Source organism: Dermacentor variabilis, chromosome 2 (assembly GCF_050947875.1).
Source record: "Dermacentor variabilis isolate Ectoservices chromosome 2, ASM5094787v1, whole genome shotgun sequence".
Taxonomy (NCBI): domain Eukaryota; kingdom Metazoa; phylum Arthropoda; class Arachnida; order Ixodida; family Ixodidae; genus Dermacentor; species Dermacentor variabilis.
The window spans coordinates 202,778,991-202,797,541 of NC_134569.1; positions in this window are offsets into that span (position 1 = coordinate 202,778,991).

An 18,551-nucleotide genomic window follows, 5' to 3' on the forward strand; every position below is an offset into this window, starting at 1 on the left:
CGAAATGGCACCGCTGCTTCTCAAGTTTAATACAACTCTTTTAAAATGGTAGCTTTCTTTAGTTCTTGCCCCCGCTTCTTTATTTGTGTGTTTTGGGCCTTTCATGTTATGTTGAGGCTGACACGGACATGTGCAAATATGCACACGCGCACGCGTGCGCGGGCACGCACGCGCGCACGCGTGCGCGGGCACGCACGCACACACACACACGCACACACACACGCACACACACACACACACACACGCACGCACGCACACACACACACACACACGCACACACACACACACACACACAAATATGCACACATTTGTATTTACATTTACAAGGTAGATAAAACTTGCGGAACGTGTTTCTCACCAATATTGTTGTGTGGCGCTATAGCGTGTTTTTGTAATGTTGAGAAGGTCGCGTCGTGTGATTCAACAGATTTCAATACGGAATGAAATTTCCATTAAGTCTGCAAGGTTCACCATATCCAGTGAACCGCTGATATCCGATCAACCTTCCGGTATGATCCATTCGACCACGTCTCGACATAATATCTAAGGCACGTCCTACTACCGTATACACTGCAAATATCAAGCAGCCGACGTTTCACTGACGTTCACTGTGTTTTTAAGCATGGAATGCTTTCAGCTCCCGTTGTGTACGACGTTCAAGTGACCTTGAACAAAAGCCAGAGCCATTATCCGGGCACTCAAACGAGAACATCCGGGCAACCAGTCAAGACGACACGCATTACATATGCTAGTTACTTCCCAAACAAGCTACGAAAAATGTTGCTTCCCACTCCTTCCGAATGTAGGTTCACACTACCCCTCAAGCTGTAACTTCTAGTGCGCTGAAGTTTTATTTGTCATTTCCAAAGGGGGAGGGGGGCGACTTTGACAAGGCAGATACTGGGCACTATATGGTTCACTGTCCTCTTTTTGGCGCTAAGACAGGGTTGGCTGTGCTCTTTTCAACGTCAGCGGTCCCTGAACTCCGCGGCTCGTCCGGCGCGCCGGCACCGTCCAAGTCAATAGCGCCCGACGTAATGCGGATGGCTATTTGACCGAGATGAGACTTGCAATGAGATTCTGTCTGTGACAAGAAACCATTGCGTCCATATGGACCCTGTGCACAGTATGGCGTGGTGTGGTGTGGTGTGGTCGGGTGTGTCGTGGCGAACATGCACTACACAAATTTTAAGTTCGTGGCTAGTAAAATATCCAACCAGTCTGCTTTGCCGGTAGCCATTTCATGCTTAGATCTACTCTCGACTACGGGAAAGCCAGCATTTTACAATTAGACTCTCTATGAGCCTTACACACTGTCAACATACAGATGTAGGAGATACGGCATATCGGGTGTCTCCATTTTAGGTTTTCTCGAAGTCTTTTCCAACATGCTGGGGGTGGAGGGGTGAAATTAATGTTTTGTAGTTAAAGCCTTATGCGACGTGATCTTTGAAAACGCTAAATTCCCCGAGCTTTTCTTGCGCATGAAATGCCATTCACATTGAGTGGTGTACCTAAATATTGCAGAAGTAAAAGGCAGAGGCATGCACAAGTTCCGGTTAGTTCAGGAGTGAAAGCTGGCAGGAAATTTTCAGAAAACTTTGTTGCGAAATCTGCCATGCCGTGGCTATGGCACGTTGTGTGGCTGATCACATGACGTTTAATATATGTTGTAACAACGCGACAAAAAATACCGGTTTTTTTTTTCGGGCCACACGTGAATAGTTACTCAGCCCCGTAGGCCTTCTTTCCCAGTTTCCCGACGACAGAATCATGTAATCTCATTTTTTCAAGTTATAGTTGGAAACTACCATGTCTGCGTCTTCTATGTATTTGTCTTCTCTGCCTATTTTCTGATGCAATTTCATTTTAAAACTTTATTATTTTAATATGCTCAATGTGCCACGTGGGAGGTCCAAGAGAATGAGCACGCTGCAATGTGTGCGCGCGACGTAGGTGATCTTCGTGTGAGGGCATTCTGCCACACATGCTCTTCTGTAGGCATCATACTCAATGTGTCCTTGATAGTAGATCTGCTGTGGCACCTGCAAGCATGGCTTGCTTACGTGACCTGAAAAACGTCCACTAGATGTTCTATAGACCTCTGCTGCCTAAAGTGAACATCTATTAAAAGTCAAATATGTCCTGCTGCGACGTCCTTACAGCGCTACAACAACGTGATGTGGATGACACTTAGATTATGCATTCCATGTATTTGTAATGTTGTTTTGATAAAGCAGCATATCTATATTATGTGTTCAATGCATAAAACATCATATTCCATGGACATCTGTGGAACATAAATGGTTATTTGGGTAGTGGCTGATGGCACACGTTCGTTAGTGAAACCTGCAGCAGTTCTCTTGACCTAATGAACCATTTTTCCATTCTCACTCACGAAAGCCTCATTTTTACGAATTACCACAGTGCGTGTGATCTGCATAAATTTGTTTGCTTTTTATTGATCTTGCGCTGCATGCGACTAATTCGAGAGCACATTGCTCACTTAACAAAGGAACCTCGCCGAAAAGGAGCGTAAAAGGCCGCTGCTGCATTATGAGCTTGCGAAGAATGAATGATATCACGGGAACATCGTTCTTCGCGAATATTTTGTTCACGTGGAAATAGTGCCTTCTCAGAATGATCTTTTTTAGAGAGACAAAAAGTTCGCATAACGCGGTATCGCGGTATGCAACTAAAGGACCAGAGAACCACTCATGTATTGGTTGTGCTACATCGCTTCATTCCGTTGTTCGTGCTGACAGCATCAGGGCTCCTTAGAGCGTTCTTTAAGCGTGCGTCATGTATATCTCGTGTGTAATATATTGCGTTAGTTGCGAGTAGCGCTTGTCCCGTGTGTCAGTGTCATCTTTCTCCTGTCAAGATTCTGGACTTACCACTATACATTTATTACTATGAACCAACTAGCCCAGCAACAAATTTTATTAGAACCAATAACACTTTTCTGCTTTCTACCAATTACAGATAATGGTAGTGAAGCGTGTGTAAGTCGGGGCACAAAGCTGCTAAATAGGTTTGCAGCTCTACCTGCTTCATCTTTGCAGTTGTAGAGCTGTCTTTTTTTGCTAGTTACCTTGCTTTTGACGCACGAATTCATTGTAGTGGCGCTTATTGTGATTAAATTCTAGTTAGAGCACCCTTACGTCACTGAGTGGGCGAAACAATGACGAACACTGTATGATGATGCATTGTAAAGGAAACGGAGAACGTTTTTTACCTGTGCTCAACGACAGAGTGTTTCTGTGCTTGCCATCTGCGACGGACGTAAATGTTCAAGAATGACCGGCGCAAGATTACAGAGAAAGAAATAAACTTCGTTTGATCATCACACATGAGAACAATTGTATTACCTTGGATATCGTTCAGTTTGTTTGTAACAAACTTGTCCACAGCCTCTCCCCAAACTGGTAATGCAAAAGGCATTACCAGAAAGAAGCATCTTTCCTAAGCGTGCGTGAGCGTCAGTTCAATCAATATGTAACAATGCAGCACCAAAATAACATGCTCCAGTGATTACACGCGCGTCGCTGAATATATAAGGAAAAGAAAGTCAAGGCAGCCAATAACGCGACGATTAGAGAAATCTATAGGAAAATTTGGTTCCGAAAATGAATGGGAAATGCGAAGGAACGCTAACACGATGATTTGAGACGCTCAAGCCAGTCTATTTTGCAAAACGAACACAAACGCAAACAGCACGCTCTAAATTTTTAGCTATTGGACACGAATTGCAGAAACATTGCCAATACAATCGTATGATTAAAATTAATAAAAGGTGTGGATACTTACCCTAAAAGCTCGGCCACAGACTAGCCAAGTAAACGCGTTAAACTGCGCCACATTTTTTTCCCACACAAATACTTCGCGACAAACTTGGTCGCTGGTTTTGCGATCTCTGTGGTCTCTTGTTTTGCAGGAATGCTAGGATCAAGTTTCGTTCTTGCTATATATCTGCCTGCTTACCTGGCTACTTAAGTATTTTGTTCTACCTTTATTTCAGATTGCATCACCCTAATTTTCCTTTGAACTAGAGTGCGAGAATGAAGCGTAGCGTAGCATGCACGTCACCAGACGCACTGCGCCGGGCAGCAAGGCTTACCTTTCATTCTACGGTTCCAATGAAATTAGATGCAGACCAGAGCGCAGGCGAACGCGCGGCATCTGTTTTATTGCCAGCGGGCACTCTGACGATGGCTATATCTCTGGGGCAGCCGTATACTGAAGGCCCGAAGTTCGTCGATGCCGTACTTTACCGCACTGCTCCACCACGGTTCTCCAAACTCCGCAAGGGAAGACAAATGGAGCCGACGCGGAGATGTTGTCCAGAGATAGCGGTCCACGGCATCGCAGGCAGGTAATTCACGGAAGCTGCGTCCTGCGCTTTCACTAAGATGTTATAGGAGCGGCATGTTAGGAGAGCAACGCGAGCGGGCGTGCAAACGCAGAACTCCCGCTGGCTCTTTTTGCCGTTGCTCTTTCTGAATCGTGTGAAGTCTGGGAAGCTGTTCGTGCTTTGTTCGGCTCTCTGCTCTGGACTTACCGACCGTTCCCCGAGAAAGCGCTGACCGTAGCGGGAAAAGTGCTAAAAGTGCTGCAAATTTTCCCGTGTAGAGTTGGCGCAGCGCGCAGGGCGCTCGTATTTCATCCGCAGCCCTTGGGGCTGCCGGCAGTTTCGCACGGCCCACGTCCGCCGGCTACTCGCATGGTGCGGGCTGGGCTGTGCACATATGTCTTCATTTCGGCGTTCGCGGTCTTTATTTTTTGTCGTTTTTTAGGTCCGGGCAATTCTTTTATCTTTACACCGTAACACATTCTTTTGCATTAGTTCTTGCTTTCACTTCTGGACTCGAGGCCCAGCTAGTTTCACCTTCCCTCGCTCCTTCGCAATTTTTTTATGGCTTCAAATATAGTTGGCCCTTTCTTCTACGTTGGAGTTACCATGACCTTCCACTCACATTTCCATAACTTGAGCACCGAGGGCGCTTTGAATATGCGAGGGAATGTACGATGAACTGAACAGCAACGCGTTTTTTTTTCTGTTGTTTTTGTTTTTCGGATGGGGCGGGGGCGGAGATTAAGTAGGAGGAGGAAGTTGAACCTACTGCCGTGATCGACTCCCCCAAAATCTTTTCTTCAACTATAGAAAGCGACCTACTGCAACAAAACATTTCATTTACAGGAAAAACTGTTTTGAAAGCTGATGTTGCGTTAATACTGTTTCTGTACGAACTTTTTCATCCTTGCGGTTATTCGCTGATGATTGCGTTGTGTAGAGAAAAATTACTAATGAACCTGACACCACTAACAATCAGGAAGACTTAACACATCTTCAAAGCTGGTTTACGAAATGATATATGAATATATGTAGAAAAACGAAAACATTTTTAGCAATAAACAGGAAAACGAGACGAATTCAATGCGACTACTGCTTAAACAAGGTAAAAGAACGTTATGACCGCGAAATCACAACATAGTGTAATTCTCCTATTTTTCGTGGTAATTGTGTCTTATTTTCACTTTGCCTAGTCAAGGCCTCGACAGTCGCTGCGCAGTTGAGACACCGTGCTGTTGTCAAAACGCTCCGAAATCCTAGTCTCGAAGAGACGCAGACGGACACCGCGTATTAAGTAATTAATTAATTAATAATTAGAACCTCAAGGCCCGGAGGCATTGCAGAGGAGTGAGATATATGGTAACAAAGTAGAGAGAGAGAGAGATAATTTAATTGAAAGAAGGCAGAGAGGTCGGCCTGAGCTAAGGTGCTCTAGCCTGCTACTCTGCACAGGGGGAGGGGGAACGGGGACATAAAGATGTGATGAGAGATGATGATGACATAGCAAGAAGGATGCGCAAAGGTGAAAGCAAGTTCAGCACTCTGATGATAAACATTCACAAATGTCGTCCATGAAGCCACAATCAGGTTTCGCTTCAAGTCTGTAGACATCAATTCGAGTGAACTTAAATATAGAGGCACGAGGATGAAGCTGGGTGTGGGCCTCCCCTGCGTGAACAGCACAAGCGCCAAACAAAATCTTTATAGCATATAAAGACCTGCAATAAGCGGCTCTAGCACGGCGAGCACTTGTAGGGCACTTTTAGCGGCCGGAGTCTCGAGACCACCGAGAATCACGCGCATTGACTCCACTAGGTGCTTTAGCATTTTTTGTACATTCTCCTTCTCATTGTGTTCATATCCTTGCTTGTCCGTAGAGTCACCGGTTTCATTGGCCCTATAATTCTTGGCTTCATGGCGCAGAAGACCGCTAGTGCCCGCTGGCATGGCCGTGGGCCTAGAGGGTAGCAAAGGCCATTCCGTGTCTGTATCAGCCGGAGGAGGTGAATGTTTGCCGCGTGCTCTCGTGGACCTTGAATTATCAGTAGACGCCGTTACCGTCTTTGATGCACGCACAGACAGAGGTGGTCGTGGTACTTGCGACACGCTAGGTAGATCTCCTGAAATGGTTTTGTGATGCTTCTGTCGCGAGCGTTGGTAACTTTGGCGAACAGATTGAGCAGCCTCTTTACGTGAAGATTGGTCTCTGGCCATTTTTCGAAGAATACGAACCTCTTGTTTCATCTTCGGGCATTCCTTCGAAGTCGCTTCGTGAGAGCCAGTACAGTTGGGACATTTATATGAGGACGTCTCTCAGTCGGTGGTATCATGCTCTCCGCCGCAACGCGAGCAGGTGGCTTTGCTTCTACAAACAGCGCTCACGTGTCCTATCTTGTGACATTTCCGGCACTGAATAGGCCTCGGAACGAATGGTCGTACTCGGTGTATAACGTAGCCCACTTTGACAGACGCTGGTAATGTCGAAGAAGCAAATGTTAACTTGATACATCGGGAGAGCCCCAAGCGGTGAATCTCAAGAATGCGCACCGATGACCTCAAAAGACTCTTGAGGTCCGCATCCTTGATTTCAAGCTCCACGTCGGAAATCACTCCAGTTGTTGTCTCCTTCCCGTAAGTAATAAAGGAGCGGACGGGGATTGCGCTTAATTGTGGAATGGTCTTTAACTTCTCAAGCACTACGGAATTTTTTACATCTATTGTCAGGATGTTCTTGCGAGCGTTGATCCTGATCTCGTTAATTTGCCCAGGGGCCACACTTTCAAAATATTCGGTTAGAAACTGTCTGCTGAGGGAGTTCATGCTGTGTGACGTCGAGAGCGGCACGTAAGAAACCGTGAAGGATTCTTGCTCACTCTGATGCGATGAAGTCGCCGCAGTCGGCATACGGCGCATCTTCTTCTTACGGCGGCCCATGACTACGGTGTACTCGCTGTCAGAGTCCATGACTTCTGGCGTTGAGCTCTCCCAGGAATCGAGCTGGTCCGAGCTTCCAAAGGCACGTCGTCCAAAAATGAGCGATGAAGTAGACGACTGACCTTGTCCAGGTGGTCGTGGGAACATGTTCTCACTCATCCTTGATGCAATGATTCTCACGAAAATGGCTAGAACGTAAAAAAATGCATAACTGCGAGAGGCCCAGAGCACCAGTGAGCTCTGGGCACTTCTTTCTCTTTACATTACATCGAAAACAAAACTGATACAACATGTAGGTACCTTATTATGCAATGATAGCTAGTAGGGTCTATAGAGAAAAGTTGAAATACAACGTCGAAATACGGTGAAAATTTATTATGGCATAGTGTTGGCTAGAAGTTGGTGGAAACTAACAGGGTCTTTAGCCCAGGCGATTGATTCGGGAAGGCCATTCCATTCCTTAGAAGTACGCGGAATGAAGGAGTCGATTTATGTTTTTGTCCGGCGCGACGCAGTACCGACCATGTTGACATGGTTGATGTGTGAAAACGAGTAGGATGTCGGGGGATTAGGTGAGAACGTGGCTGTGGAATAGGAAAATATATTTTGTGAAGCAAGCACGGCCGAGAATGCTTGTGGCGAGAAGCAACTGGAGGTCGTTTGAGTGTTTTTCACTTCAGTCAGGCTAGCTGTGCGTTGATAGTTGGTAGTGATAAACCTAGCGGCGTTATTCTGAGCAAGTTCAAGTGCAGTGCTGAGATCGTTAGAATCATCACATATGGAAGAGGCGCATTCAAGTTTTGTTCTGACTAGTGTTTTGTGCAGAGAAGTAGGTGGAGGAAGGAAAGAGCATACGACTAGTTTAGACGAAGGTAACCTAGCATGCAGTTAGCATTGTTAATTATGACACTGCTGTGCAGACTTCTGTTTTGTGTTGATGTTACGTTCACGCCCAGATACCGGTAGGAAGCAACAGACTACAAGGTAATATTATTGAGAAAGTACCAGGGGGAGGTGAAGGGTGTTTGAGTTACAAGTATAACTTTGCGTTTGTTAGGATTTAGTTGCATAAGTCTTCTGTCACACAGTTACGTAAGGTGTCATGGTCAGTTTGAAGGGAATTAGTGTCGGTATCATTGGCAATTTCACCGAAAATAGCGCAGTTATCAGCAAATAAGAAAATGTTAGGAGAAACACAGTCAGGCAGCTTATTAATATATATTAGTAACAGGAGGGTACCTCAAAATGACCCTTGTGGAACCCCAGAATGAACATCTTTAGTAGACGAGTTATGATCATTGCACTCAAGAAACTGAAGAAGGTTAGTCAAGAAATACTCAAGCCAGTAAAGAAGATTTGGATCTATATTATTTTTGCTTAACTTTAGAAGAGAATTTTGTGAGATTTTATCGAATGCCTTCGAGTAAACCGGAAAAAATACAATGGGGCATTTAAATACGATACAAAATTAAGTGTAGTTTATGGATCAAACAGACCAGCTGGTCTTCACATGAGAGTGATTCGCGAAAGCCTTGCTGGGAAAAGAATGAGATGGGTTCAAGAAACGAGGAAGGATGTGAAGACAGAATATGTTTATGTATTTTGCTGGGAATGCGGTTAGGGAGACGGGGCGATAATTCCAAAGCGAATTCTTCAAAATTAAGAATTAAATTATGGGGGTTTACGTGCCAAAACCACTTTCTGATTAAAAGCGCATTCTTATTGCCCCACATGTGGTGTAGTAATATGTTACGAGAAGACTATATTCCTAAGAACACTCAAGCTCGGTACGACCGCGTCCACAAGGAGTCAAGAAATGTGAAGTCATAGCTTGTTGCTGCAAAACACAAGACGGTAGCACAAACCTACCAAGATAATCAGAGTCAAGACCAACTGTTGTTCCATCTATTGAAGATATTTCTTTTGGGAGGGGGGTGGGGGGGGGGCGGGGGGCTCGAGTGCTTTTCAGCAAGAGCAAGCGCTTCGTTATACGAGAAATTGTAATGGCAAAACAATATAACTAAAAGAAACGTCACGTCGACCCGGAAGAAATCACTGCTATATTTAATTTGACGATACCTAAATGTAAACGGTGGTAAGGGAACGGGTTTCTTATTTACATAAACACACATTCGTTCCAAGAGCAATTAGCAGGGGTTAAAGAAAACACTTATAAATAAAATGCTTTGAATCATGCTAATCGAGGATATTAGTGATCAGGACAGGAACATCTTTTGGAACAGTGTTTATTGGTTTACTTCCGACCACGTTAAGACCCGCCACAGCTCCACAACAAGCGAAGGTAGTTCAAATTTACTTGGTTTATTGCTTAGAGCAACAATCTTCATTGCCTTACGAGGTGGCATATTTTCGGTTGAAATTCAAGGTTATATTACGCAACACAGAGGTCCACAAATTGGCACTATATTATAGGACAATTCCATGCTACACAGTCGATTATCAGGAAAGGAAAATCGCTTAAACAGAATTTAAGGTTAAAGGGAACAACAGGCTCTCAATTGGTTGGTTTTGTATTTATAAACAATTTAAAAAACGTCTGTTGATAGGAACCATAATGTTGGCTAACGGAACAAGGGAATCAAGATATAAAGAAACATCTTTTTTTTAACAGTTGTCCTAAGTGAAGAAAGTCCTTCTTGTTGGACGTGTAGTAGGCGTCACGCTTCCCGCGTTTCCCTTTCCGTGTAAAAACGCGGCTCAGCGTGGCCTTCTTCTTTGGTGGCTGTGGCAAATTTGTCTCGATCGGACATCGTCAAACAGCGCCAGTCCCACCATCAGTGCTTTCGCCAAGGGTGGCGTCGAGCGCCAATGCTGGGACCGATTTTGGCGATCGAAATACTCGAACATGACTGCTGCGGAAAAGTACCGATCTTATTCGTCTGTCGGAGCACGGCCGACTTATCCGCAACTTGAGAGAGGAAGCAAATGTGGTGCGTGCATTAATCGTTCTTTGCTCTGCCCGTGTAGACAGCACGACGATGGCCTACATGCCAGAGCCGTCAGTGCCTTCGTAGAGGTAGGCGCAGTATGCGAACGCTGGCAGTACGCGGAGCCAGCTGTGGAAGAAGACGATCACGAACGCGCGGACAGTGGCACGAGCGCGTTCGCGTGGTCACGCCGAGGGACGCCGGCGCTCAAACCAAGGACGGCCGCCTAAGAGCTGATCTCGAAAATAAACGACCATGTGTACTCTAGCAGGAGAGAGAGAGAGAGAAACAACTTTTATTTTTACGCCAGCGTCCGGCGCTCAACCCTGATCGGTCAGCGACCAGACTTCACCCAACACGTCTCTGACGTGCTGGATAAGCACCGGCAGGAGAATGTTAGTTGCATGGGGGTGGTGGAGTGAGCGAGTCCGTCCATGACCGTGGCTTGGTATTGGTGGGAATGTTGGAGAGGGCTTAATGCAGTTTGGGTTGAATGTGAGGGCAATGCCATAGACAATGCTCTAGGGACGGATATTCCATACAGTTCGGGCATTTCGGTGGCCCAGGTAGGCCTTGAATATAGTGACGGAAAAGAGGAGTCACTATTGAGTTTGTTTGAAGTCTTCGGAGGATAGCGCTGTCTTCTCGCGAGAGGCTAGCAGGAGGAGCAATAAAGGCGACGGCATTGGCGCGAAGTTGCTTTAAAAGTGATGTGCGCTCCTTGCTAAAAGTCTTTCTGTGTTCCCTTGGGTTAAATTCGGATGGCCATAGGCACGGGGGACCCGGAAAACTAACTACGCGGGTGAGCTTATGAGCTCGGGAGTTCCCCCCATGCCTTAGTGCCCAGGTATCCACTGCAAGGTAACACAGAGCGAAGGGTGTGCATTCAAGTGACATTGAAGTAGGCTGTGTATATGCTCAGGTAGCAAGTGGTCGCGAAACATGCGGAATGCATCTTGGCTATCGGTACGAATAGAGATGCGTTTGGTAGGATGATGAGGCCGGGTGACTGCTTCGAGAATAGCAAGAGCCTCTGCGTCGGATGGGTCGGGGACTCCTACGTGTGCGTTTGCATGCTCGTAGTCAGGGCCGACTACTGCAGTTAGACATGCAGTTCTGCAGACATACTGCAGTTCCGAGTGACTAGCGTGCGTATAATAATACGTAGTGTCTGGTACTGAGTTTTCCCTATTTACTCGTTCGACTAACTGGGAGCGGTTAGCTTCGTGTTTTTGCGGCTGCATATGTTGTGGCATGGGTAGGACCGTGAATCTGGGTAGTGAGTCCCATGGTGGGACTAATTGCGCAGAAACGATGAAAAGTTCTCACCGGAAGGTGGGTACCTTGAGACGTCTTCCTGGCACAAGTTTGGAGTCCTATCGAAGAAGGTTCCGTTGATAGGGTGAAAACTTCGAGGAGTAGATGTGGATCCGTACTGACTCGGCGACCGCGTCTCGCGCCTGTCTAGCAGGAGGTAAAAGAAAAATGATGGTGAGTCAATTTTCGCCTCCATCCGGCCGTAGCACAAGCTGTCAGCCGCAAAGTTATAATATTGTGATTACTGGAGACACTACAACTTGCTGTCTTAAGCGCCTTTAACAGGGAGTCAGGCTGTCATTTAAGCAAATATAGCCGCTAATTCATCTCTTAGCCAAGGATAGGATTAATTAATCAGACATTTTGTTGTCAGTCTGAGGATTTGTTACGATTTTCTATGAAACACAGCGCACTAAATCCTGGTTCTGTGAAATTTACTTTCGTTCTCGATACAACCGAATGAAGCAGTTGAGCTGCGTAGGCTACAAGCGTTATCTGAACTTTAGTGTTGTTGGACACCATGTGAAAATATTTGAGAGCAGCGATAAGCAACTACCATATCAAGATTTTTGGTTTTTGTGTAGCGTCAATATTGAACTACGTATTGGTTTGTATGCAGAAAAGGGAGGCTTAAGAACCACGGAAGTTAGGCACATATGTTCATTCTTCGAATGTTCAATTATCCAACGGTCTCTCGAATTCCGAAATAGTCTTTGATTAGAACCTCTATAACAGGTCTTTCAGTCGCTAAAACTAGGGATTTTTGCCCGACACAGATTGAAGCAATCAGCAACGGGCACCTAAGGGATGGTGGTAAGTCCCTGAATGTGCGCAATTCATGAGCCCCTCATTAAGGGTCGGAGGTGCGCCAGAGCATTCACGTTTGAGGTCTGGCGTCGTGTCCTGTGCACATCTTGATCTCGTGCCACGCCATTTTTGCGCTAGATGCCGATGCCTGAAGTTATTCAAGTTTCTCACTTATGTCTCATACAACCGCGAAGTTAGTGCACAAGCAGGCTAAGTCAACTTCAAGTATGTCGTAGCGTAACTCATTTTGACGCAAACAGCAATTTTGTACATTGCCCCTGCACCCATCTGTCAAACTTCACCGCAGTGCAATAGCGTAATTCAGTGGGCCACATTTGAAAAAAATAATATTTGAAAAAACCGTCGAATTTCAACAACTATCATTTAGCACCGCCGCAAGAGTACCCTCTTCTAACAACGTGCATATTGACGGCATTTATCCACAACTCCTGGTGCACTGTAGCATTCTTTCAATCCTGAATGTAGCTGTGCCATAACGCAGCAAAGACGTGACGACTTAGTGCCGTGAACACAAAATAAAATAATAAAAAGGCCTACTCTGTCAGGTTTCAAATTGAACGTTGTTGAAATACGGGCGCCCTTGTGAAATATATATATATATATATATATATATATATATATATATATATATATATATATATATATATATATATATATATATATATATATATATATATATACTTGAATGTTCTGCCCATCAAGTCACGCTGGTGCACTCTGACAAAGTTCGACACATGACCGAAGTGGCAATGTCCGAAATTCCTGGACATGGCCCTCTTCACGGCGATGATCTCGCCTTCGGCAAAGTTAATAACAGATTCTTCACCGGCATCGTGTCCGCAGTAATAATCGGGTGCCTTCGGCTGAGTTCCCCAGCACGTGATTGCATTATGAACAAAATGAGGCTAGGGCAAAACGCAGGAACGGGCTCCCAAATTTGTGGATAGATATTGAAGCTCTCGTAATATAATGTAGGCAACAACGGTGACGTAGGCATTTATTGGTACAATAAAAGTACCACTAAACTATTCCTACGCCAATACTTGGTGCTTATATGTTAACTAGGGATGGTAAAGACATAAAATAATATAGGCGTTTTGCCTAAAGTTCTAGTCTCTAGTGAGTACTGCTAATAATCTGTGGGATGGCGTCAGTGACTATAAGGACAGTAGCATGATCGCATAGCGTTTCCTGTTTTATGTCGCCATTCAAATAATCTGCCACGGAATGACACACTATGAAAAGAAATGCGTGACGTTCGTCACCTCGCTCGTGTTGATCCGATCCAGAGACCGAGGCCGAACACCTCAGTGAGATGTCGAGTGCGACAACTACCGCACCTGTGATATCCCATTATTCCGCCGTTGCTTCTTCAAAGTCAAACACGTGCAATGACAAGCACATACTACCCTACACCTTTTTATGGGTTAACATAAGTTCACGTTGGGGATCTTATTTTCCATCTGATCTTCACTTACGCGCAGCCGTCTATTGATGCGGCGAGCATTGTTTCTCCTCAGTGCTTTCCTCTCTTGCAATCAGCGACTGACACGGAACCACGCCCCAATAGTCCACGCCTAGTGGTAAGCGCAAAGATTGTTATTGTTATGATAGAAAATTGTTCCGATGCTTGCGTGGCGACAGATTTCGATGTTTAGTAGCCGAATGCGTTATCCGCAAATGAATGATCTACCACATTGAAATGAAGTACTTATACAAACCTTTGGTGCCCGTCCAACTTCGATTTAAACAGATCTTGCTAGACTGAGGTCGCGGCACGCCCCGAGGAATCACTCATTTCGGGAAGCTGACTTTACGTGCATGCTGCAGGCTTGAGCTTACGCAGGCTTCTTCCGTGTGAAGGTAAAAAAGATAAAGGCATACATTACGGTATCAGAGTTTTATGTTCTGTTTGTTTCTTTTTACGCCGTGTTGCTTCATTTCTTAAGGGTGGGCGGATGCCAAATGCCACGTCAGAGCATTTTCCGATATTCAGAACTTCATCTTAACAGCGCATTTTTAATATTCCCACTAGCTCAGTAATTGTGTTTGTAATTGTCCTTAGCAAGACTCGCCTGAAATTAAAAAGGAAAAGTGGCACTTTCAAGCTATTATGTCTTTTTGCAAAATAACGAATAAAATTATAATATTTAAACTTCCTTAAATATTGTTAACAACGTGGGCTGTTCACTGAATTAATAAAGCAAGAGCTCTAACGTTGCAAACTGCTTCAAAATAAATTGTTCAGCCTTCGCATTCCAATACGAGGGCAATTTGCCAATGTAGTATATTTATTTATCAAGATACTCTCTAGCTCACCACTTGTTTATTTCCGTGCATTAGGCATGGCACAACATTTTAGCAAATCTTGCAGCAAGATGTTTTGTAGCTACGAATATAATACTCCTTTTCTGAGAAAAAAACCAATGTTTCCCAAAAATCGCGTTGAAGTGTTCAGTTGTGACCCATCGAGCGTAAAACGCACCGACGACATAGTTTCCAGCATCATTTACCCGGGATTCTTCTGGAAAATCTTTCCTGGTAGTTACTTATTCTAGCCTTTTCTTTGGCTTGCACTTGTGGAATTGAGCGAGAGACTAGCGATGATCGTGGGGCTGGTCGTCGTGAGCGTGGACTGACCACACTGTTATCGAAGAGTATCATACTGGTTTCAGCAGCGACAGTGCCTTTCCTTCGGGGTTGGTGGGGAAACGAGTTGTCATTGTCTTCGTATAAGAAGACAAGGGTGCCTCGTTTCCCATCAGCACGTCAGCACGACAACTCTATTAGCATTCCTAACTGTCGAGAATTTTAATTGCGATAACTAAATCGCTGATGTATAAATATATAAGCACAGGACCGCCAGTGGTTGGCAGCGCTGGTTTCAGTGAATGCCGCTAACTCTGAAGGGCTAAAATCAGTTACGAAGCCACGTTGGTAATTGCGCAAACAAAAAAGATAACGTTTTGCACATTTCTAACGTTTTTGACGAAGAAGCTTTCTCAAATCGCTATAACGCCAAGACGATTTTTATAGTCGAGAGGTAACCTTGCTGCCACTTTTTGAAGCATTCCTCTCGCTCGCTTTGGCATGCCATTACGAGGATACATTCATTGTGAAATAAAGTGCATTTCGGGGGTGAAATTGGCAAAACGCTTTTCGGAACGATATTACCTGCCATCTCCTCATGGAGCTACAGATAAAAAGTGGCTTTTTGCAAGGTCGCGCTCTTGGGGCTTTTATTAATAATAGCTTTATGATACCAAGCTGCGCCCAATAGGCCTCTGCCATAACTAGTTTGCCCCATATGGTTATGATTTATTGCGCAGTTTTCAAGAAAGAATAAAAACTAAATGAGGACATCATTGTGAGTTTTCTTTAAGAACAACACCCTATGTCATAAAGCGAGAACAAGGTAAAAGCGGGGCCAATGTTTCGACAAGGGGACTTGTCTTTTTCAAGGCCACATATGGTTTCCTCGGCACAGTCTACATAGGTAGGGTTATTCTAAAGGGGAGAGGGGGTAGGCGGGCGGGTGAGGCAGCGACCGAAGGTGTGTTAGTGGCGAGGGTGTATAACTGAGAATGAAGGAGTGCTATGCCGGTGAAACGACCGTGTGACAGCCGTCGTGACAACGGACATGTGCACAGCACCCCTCTATTATCTGCCTCGCTGGATATTGTGGGCTATCGTGTCTCTGCAAGAGATAATAAATGGAGCGGCTGAAAACGGTGCTCGTGAAAAATAAATTATTGAAATGGAATGAATACATAAATAAGAAGAAAGGAAGAGAGGAAAAAAGATACTAAGCAGCCAAATGAAAATAGCTAAGTGTTGTTGCCTATAGCTTGAACTTTAGCATAGCGAATGTATTCTAATGCTCCGTATGAAACGTTTATGCCTATCGGTTGTAATGCCTTGAGCTTATGGGTGAGGTATGATTCTGTGTAATTTCTTTTTCGTTCAGAACGGAAATTTGGCTGTAAGATGTAAAGGTTAGCTTCATCAAAGTTATCACCTGCTTCGTTGAAATGCTTGCAGACAGCTTTGCGAAGTTTTCAGCTGTGTCCGCGTGATGTCCCTTAGAAATGACATTCATTGATTGCCCCGTTTTACCGATATATTGTTTCTTACAGGAGGAACATTCAAGCATATAAATCACATTCGAACTTGTACAAGTCAAGCCAGTTTTCACTTCGTGTGTATAACTATTTCCTTCCACTGCCTTTGATTTTAATGTCACTTTCAAGGTTACTGCACGTTTTGCACATGGGGCGACAACGTGCTTTTATTACGGGGGAATAATGTTAGCTGACTTTCACGTGAACTAACCTATCTTTAAAAAGTTTCTGAGGCGGCAATAGGTAAACCTTGGTACATCCGGGAACGCTTTTCTCAGACGCTCGTTACTTGATAATCTTGCATGGCGTTTTCGTACCATGTTGCTTATGTTTTGGAGGACATTAGAATATTTTTATAAAGGCTGGCAGTGTGTCAGATTCTACTGCAGGCTGTTGCTTAGTTAATTCAGACTGCCTCTGCAATCTTGGCGCGGCGCCGTAAGCTCTGTCGAGAGCAACTTGTGGATACTTTCTTTCTGCTAGCGTTGCATTAGGGGCATTTAAGTGGTGGATATAATCGTGGTCTTCGCTGCAGATTCTTCTTATTCATTTCGCTTGTCCGACAAAAATTTCTTGCTTGCAGTGTCGCGAGTGATGTCTGTTGTAGACTAAATATTGCTGACTATCCGTAGGCTTACGGTAAAGTATCGTTCTTAGTTTCCCGCTTTCTGTGCAGACCGCTTATTCGAGCAAGTTGATTTGACTAGGAGGGTGGTGAGCAGTAAATTTCATACTCGGTGGGAAGTGGTTGAAATGGCTAATTAAGTCGGTTCACGCACTTCCCAAATTATAAATATGTTGTCAAAGTAACGCAGATAGGAGTGGGGTTTTAAAGAGCAGGAATTTAGCAGGTTTGCTTCAAGCTGTGCCATGAAAATGTGTGCATACGTGGAAGCAAATCATGTTCCCATGCTAGCGCCGAAACATTGGAGGTAATTAATAGAATAGAATTCGATATAGTTGAGCGTGCGAACTAGCCTAACTAGTGACAGGTGAACTTGAGGAACGTGTGCTTGAGGATTGACTGGGAGAAATTTTGATGCAGCTTCAATTCCTTCATTATGTAAAAAAGAAGTGAGCAGCGCAGACAGGACACAAGAGTAGAGCAGTGGACAACACGAACACCGACTATCAACTGAAGGGAGCACTGAGGCGAAAAAAGAAAGAAGACACAGAACTCATCTGCGCATGCTGAGGAATGGTAACACCACGTGTCAGTCGGGTACACGTGCTGGTCTACGTGAGAAATAACTGTTAAGGCACTTAATCTCTTCCTTATGTAAAGTAATCGAAGGCTGACTCACGCACGCACTTCCACCATTATAGATATGCCATGCCTCTACCATAAGACACGTATCTTCATTCTTATGCCTGTACAATAATGCGCATTCATCTAACTCTGGCGTGCAGTACAATCTCGGCAATGTAGCGAAAGATTAGATGGTGATCCACCGGTTAACGACCTTTTATGTTCCATTAGCCATAAAAGCCTAATGGAACATAACCAGCCATTAGCCATTAGCCTAATGGAACATAAAAGGTGGAACATAAAAGATGAGGGACCGTTCGCCTCGTCGGGAAGCTGTTGCGGTCTTTAGAAAAGCTGTTGCGGTCTTTAGAAAGCGACACCTCCGACTCCGTCGGACTTCAAAAAACGCAGATGCCTGCGTGAAGAGCGCGCCACAACCGACAACGCCTCCCTTTCTGCCCCCTAGGTCTGGCAGAGACGAGCCTAACTCTTACAACAGGGTCGTGCCGCACGACACCAATACTGAATCGTGGCCCGCGCTACCAAAGCTACAGCCGCCGCAGATATCCTTACCAATGTCTCCGCCCCGTTGTCAGACTAAACGCCGCACACAACCGCCGCGTCACATCAGGGAGGAGCTTTGCCCCGATCCTCACTCTCTTGCATACGTAATCATGCAAACGACAATCAAAATTTGGAGTCGGATATCTGGGAGCACAGACACGCTAGAAGAATTCTTCCAATTGAAACTGTGTAGAAACACGACTGCCTCTAACTTTTGGATACAAACATACACACTT